We start from the raw sequence: 6,677 nt of genomic DNA on the forward strand, positions 1-6,677 counted from the left end.
ACTCATTGCACCCTTTGAGATATTCCAATTATCATCATGAAAGATCATAGATTAAATAAATTCTACAAACCAAATAATAATCTACAAAAATGAAAACCCATTGACATCTACGAATTAAGAGTGTAACCGATTGATAATCAATTGGGACGTGACAATGCTTATGACTAGGTCATGATAATATGATATTGGTACAATGATAAGATTGAAATTAGAAATAAAAGCCCTTTTGACATTAAAAAGACTTCAAAGACTTTATTTATGTATGCTTATCAGTAGGGCATAGGCATAATATTATGAAATTGGTATGATGATCAAGAAAGAATTAGAAACAAAAACCCTTTCAAATTTTAAAAGACTTTATCTTTATTCACAACAGTAAAGCTCAAGATATGAGATTATGCCACTTCAGGAAGTTCTGCATCAACAGGTTATTTTATTTATTCACAGCACTGAAGCTCAAGGTATGAGATTGTTCCACTTCATTGATCCGAAGAGACCAGTTGAAACTGTTTTGGACCAAAAAAAAAACATTTGAGACATTAAAGAAGTTGCTTATTTATTCACAACAGTAGAGCTCAAGATATGAGATTGAGCCACTTCATTGAGCTACATGACATAGGAAAGGGCTTGCTCCCACCAATAGTGCATTTAATCTTGAGAAGGAGATCGTGGATATTGGCTATGACGTTCCTCATACCTCTCATGCTCTCCTCGACGATAATGTTCTTCTTGAGAATATGGCTGACGTTCCTCATACCTCTCATCCTCATGATCATGTTCTCCTCGACGAGAATGTGACCTTGTTCTTGATCCTTCTTTTCTCGCATCATAAAGAGGGAATTCTTTCTTTTCTCGCATCATAAAGAGGGAATTCTTCTTGAGAGTGTGACCTTGTTCTTGATTCTTCTTTTCTGGCATCATAAGGAGGAAATATAATCTCTTCGTCCCTACCCAACTCCTCAAGGGTTTGTCGATCCACATTGAAGGCTGCCGCAAGAACTTCCTTTGGGATGCCATGGTATACGGAGTTGCGACCCGCAAGGAAAGAAATTGACAGCCTAGGAAAACAAGGCATCAAAACCCAATGCAGCATTTATATAAAAGAAAAAGGAGTAAGCAAACAAGAGACTAAAAAGAGGATATTAGTACCTATGCGATGTTAGGAAGCTAACCATCTGGATCCCTTCTTGGCCAGCAACCTTGATCAAGGGGAAGAATTGTGGTACGAGTATGAAGGAGCCTCAGTGCACCTCCTCATTGAACACACTTCGTCCGTCACCATTCGATACTTGAATCTGTCCACTGCCGCAAGTTACATAGATAAGCTGGTGAGCATTAGTAGAGAATCCAGGAGCCACCATAGCATTCTATCAAAATGCAAGAAACGGAGGATAAACATGTCAAAAGACGTATAGATGCTCTTGGACCACACCAAAGACCTCCAGTTCAACCCAATCATTCTTACCTCCTGAAGGGAGACTCTCCCTACACTAAATCCAACATTGTGAAGTGCAGGCAACTTCTGGGAGGTAATAATGCTCATGAAGCCGCCATTCTCGACGAAGATATCAGGCTGAGATGATGGAGTGTATTGAAGCTCCTGAAAGATGTTCGAGGAGGTATCATCATCGAACAATGCTTCTTCTTCATTATGCCATCGTCGACTCCTCCCAGATGAGGATGAAGAGGAGTATTGTGTGGAGCGAGAACTTGTCTCAGGGAAGCGAATAGGACTAGTAACACAGAACTATGCCAACCTCGGTTTGGCGCTCAAGAAGAGACCCAATTGTGTCTTCATCAACTCCCCAAGCAGTGGCTAGGGCCTTGTGACTGAAGCCGTGAAGGAAGGATCCGAATCGACGTTGTTGTCCACCTGAGAGGGAAAATTGCTACAAGCACAGCACATAGGAAAACACATCAAATCTGATCATGTTATAGCTGTCTCTCTATAATATAAATGTAGAAGATTAAAAAGAAAATAATGGAGGCCTTCTTCTTCTTACATTGTAGTGACTAGGATGAGGAGAGGCAAGGCTAGCTATGTCAGCAGCACACAAGACGCGGTGCACCTCTTTCCCACAATTATACCACCAATAGATGGTACCCTTCGGAAGAGCAATCACATCTCCCCTCTCCACTCGTCGAAACATATGGTCCAGAGCCGATAATGCCACTACCGCTACCACTTCCACTTGGGAGGACAGCACCCATATATCCACAACCTAACCAAATACATTCATGTAGATTCATAATAATACATATCCTAATACATCATCATTTGTTGTTGGATGGATCAAACCAATCTTATATTATGATTACGATACCTTGGATCACATAAGCAACCTTGGGGACATTGGCATAGTTTGGCAAAAGCAAGCCGTCTTGCTCGAGCTCTAGCTCTGCAATCCGGACCCCGACATTGCGGATAGCACGATCGATATCATCTTTCATCCAAACACGCACTACTCCACCTTCAGTTTGTAACACCTCACAAGGTTCCCCAAGATCTAGATCAAGAAACTCTTTCTTCCTTCTCCTCTTTCTGTCTATCATCATGATTATCGAGCGTGGAAATTAATGTCGTAGTATAGAGATTCGATCGACCTTTGCAACCTTCCAATGAAAAATATTCAGAAGGAGCATCACGACCTTCCAATGAAGCATATGATTCATCCACCACACAACCTAGAAGAAGCAGCAGGAATACCCATATCATCAAATGGTTGTAGTAACGCATAATGAGCAAAATATTGAAAGGATATCTTTGTGGGAATAGATAGGATATATAAATGTGATACAACACAACTGGAGATTGAGGGCATATATATGATCTATTGTAATGGCATGCAAGGGATTGTGCATGGAGGTGTGTGTCCACATGGCAGCACAGCTCAAGGGTGATGATCATCATGAGTGTACTACTATTAATCAACATTCATGTGTTGTAATCACCTTACCCAAGGTTCCTTCTAAAGACTACTTCTAGTATGTACATACTTGCAATCATGTCCAAACATATTTCATAAGTCATCACTCGTATGCCCAAACACCGCAAAGTCATTCTATATAGCTTCGGAATCCATGAATGGGGCCTAATGAATGGTTGGAATATATCAAAGATGATACTTCGGAATGTTTTTTGGCTTGTTTTCTATCCGAATATCATGACAACCAAGACGAATGCTCTCCACTCGATGATGAATTAAATGTTCTCCGAATATTAATGTGACATGCAAACTTGGTTATATATAAACTATCAAAACCATACAGGAAATATAAATTCATGGTTTCATCTAGAATGGAGTTAGTAAAGAATAAAGAAAGGAGTCGAAAATATAATTGCAAGCATTCCCTAACCTTCCTTCCCGTTCCACTTGGAAACAACCACTCTAATTGGGATGAGCCAGCTTATTGATCTCCTCCTTCACTTGAGGCACATAGTTGGGGTTCAATGGATATCGGTGGTGTTCAACCTGGATCACATCAGTTTTGAGTTGTAACTAATGTTGATAGAAATTGGGTTGTAAACCTTATCATCGTTGATGATAAGGTGGATACCTCATATAGTTCATAAGTTTGTGGTGAAAGTTTGGATACCGCCTTATATACTTTGGCTTGAGGTCGTCCTCTAAAGCCAAAGTACTTCTTCTCACTCTTTTTCCAACATCCTGAACTCGTATATCTCTTGGTCGAGTACATTGCATGCCATTGCAAATTCTACCAATAATTCCAGATAGCTCTATTCCGTGGACTCCATGGGATAAGCGTTGATCTAATCCATCATCTTGTTGGCTATGACATTGTGTGGCACGGTCATGGCTTTGAATAGGGTTGAACATCACCAACATTTGTATTACAATTTGACATAATGAAAGAATAAGAGAATAAGGAGAATAAGATATTAACAGTGCTAAACGACATCGACAACCCCCAAACGGAGAACATGAGATAAATATTACCAATAAATATTACCTTTTATTATACCTTGATTTTTCAATAATAGGTCCAAAGAAGAGGGAATAGCCTAACGAATAAAGTCTCAAAATGTCGTAATGAAGAGGGTAGCTCTCAAACCACCACTCGCTCCCACATGTTTTGGATCATTATGGGATTGTCCCACTTATTAGAATAAGTGGTTTCCAAATATCCTACCCTCACACATTAAAATTAGCTATAAGCATAGTTCCTAAATGTTAGAATCTTAATTAATGTTAACAAAAATTAAGAAAGAAAGAGTGCCAGTACACCCCTTAGCGAAAGTGAGAGATGGATTTATGTCCCTCGCCGGCGTCTCATACTACAATTTACAAACATGGATAGTACCTTGGGTTTGAAGAAGAAGAAGGTGCACGTGGATGAAGCTATTGTTGTATCACATTGTCAAAGTCTATCTCAAAACAACCAAGAAAAGAGATCCCTCTTCATGAAGGTAGCTAGATTTTTTATTAGGCCCATGTGTGAGCCAAGTGATGAAACACTCTCTAAGTTATCTCCTATCATAGGATTGAGTTAGCTTAATACTCACGCTTCATCCTTGCAAATTATACTACAATTACGGTTGCAATTGTCTAGATGACAAGTTATCCTTACAAATTAGCCTACAATTACGGTTACAATTGTCTAGATGAAAAGTTATATTATCCAAATGGATTTGAACCTATAGCCTTATGATACACCTATCAAAGCCTTATCATCATGATAATTATTATAATGTGTGATATTATTATATCATCTAATATTTCACATATATTCTAGAACTTTCCCAAATAATCTCAAAAACTCATGAAAATTTTAATTATCTAGAAAACTCTCGATAACTTTGGAATATTTTAGAAAATTTACGAATACACCTTCGAGACCTATAAAATAGAGGCATATTGTAGTAGGAGAGAGAGAGAGGAGAAAAGAGAAGGGAAGTCACGGAGGCCGAATCTTGGCCTCCTAAGAGCATTCGCCCTCTTATATTAACGTCAACCCCTACGTTGGCCTCAACCCTTTTGTTCACCTTCTCGCCTACATTGACCTCAAACCCCTATGTTGGCCTCAACCCTTATGTTCACCTTCTCCCCTACATTCAACTCGAACTTACATTCGATTTGACCCCTACAATCACCTTCACCCCAATGTTCCCCTTGCCTCCTATGTTTATCTCCCTTACTTCATTCACCTCACGAGCCCACATCACAGTATTTGAGCACTAATTAAATAAAGCAGAGTTCACACAACATCATGTCCTCCCTGGTCTTGCTCGAGTGGCATAGACACGCATGTTTAAGCTACAAAATTAACAATTAGCACTCATATATTCATTTGGTGAGTACTTTGACACCACTTATTGTTTTATATTCTATTGTGACATGCAATTGTAAATGGTAATTGAATCATCCAAGAATTATTTAATTCAATTTCCTATTGTGGAACCAAAACTATAAAAATCTTGAGTAGCTCAATTGCAACAGACTTCCACACATTACTGAAAGCTATACTTGCGTTTTCACAACCTTTGTGACTTTGTTGTTAATGATATGTGTAAAAACAGAGAAGTACTGCAATCCAGGTTGAAACACGTTCGCGTTCACAAGTGGAAGGATCGCGCATAAATGGAAGGATAAGGGAAATTTTAGGGGTTTTTCAATGATTTTACAAAACACATTGATACCAGTATCATACATGTTCAAACATACTATGAAAAAGGTTAAAAATCCACTATTTTCGTGATTTAGAAGTAACTAAAAAAAGACGAATTTCAAAAAGATACATTCTCAATTTATATAACAAACTTTACAACCAATGTTATTTTATAAGAAACGATTTTTTAGAAATCATAAGAATTCAAAACACATGATTTTATATTACTCGATTTGTTACAAGCGGAATGTAGTTACACGTAATAGCCAAATATACATTCATGATCACTCCTTTACGGTGAATCACTACTATAACTAATATACAATGACGATTCCTCCTCATCATCCTCGGATGTACCAATCAGTGCATTATCTTCGTCATAAACCAAATGGTTTGACTCTAGATTATATGTAGCAGATCTCGTTTGCCTTTGACTCGAGCCACCTTGTAGACCTGGTAATTTTTCTTTTATTATATCTATTGTTGACTTCCTTAATCGTCCGGCCTTTGTAAGTGTGAAGTCGTACACGATGATATCCACATCAGAGATATCAAGGGTCAAGGTGTTACGAATGTTTCGCTTCCTCTTCCTACCTCCCCTTCTTGTTTGGCATTCAATCATCTCCAATGTATACTTACCTGTAAAAGCATTTGCACTTCTAGTGTTGTACCAATGAACATTTATAGACTTGATCGTGTTTTCTATTTCATGCATTAGCACTTCTAGAATTTTACCAACCCAAAATTGGTGGCCATGTGAGTTCTCATTAGCCGGCGTTGCAATCAACATCCCCGCGGTGAGCTCTTGCAAATTTCCTTGCCATCTAGCTTCGGCTGCTTTGGTCATCCTTGGTCCCACATAAATGTCTCTTTGTTGTGGATGGACCAAGCTGTCATTAATCGCATTTACTAGTCGCTCCGGACTTCTATTTACGCGATCATGTTGCAGCGACCATGTGAATGGCGTTTCCAAATTCCAATTATCAATAGATACACAATTGTCTATAATTTCTTTCTGATCACTATAAAATACATCCCACCATGACGTG

At 38.7% G+C, this 6,677-nt stretch overlaps 1 pseudogene; it reads right to left on the reverse strand.

Annotated features, from left to right (window-relative positions):
* Positions 1-1,142: 1,142 nt before the first annotated feature.
* On the reverse strand, positions 1,143-2,556 carry LOC147862023 (cocosin 1-like; annotated as a pseudogene).
* Positions 2,557-6,677: the final 4,121 nt, after the last annotated feature.

Source organism: Azolla caroliniana, unplaced genomic scaffold, assembly GCF_043228905.1.
Source record: "Azolla caroliniana isolate FFs.n. ecotype wild unplaced genomic scaffold, voAzoCaro1.0.p SCAF_7, whole genome shotgun sequence".
In the NCBI taxonomy this organism is placed as follows: Eukaryota; Viridiplantae; Streptophyta; class Polypodiopsida; order Salviniales; family Salviniaceae; genus Azolla; species Azolla caroliniana.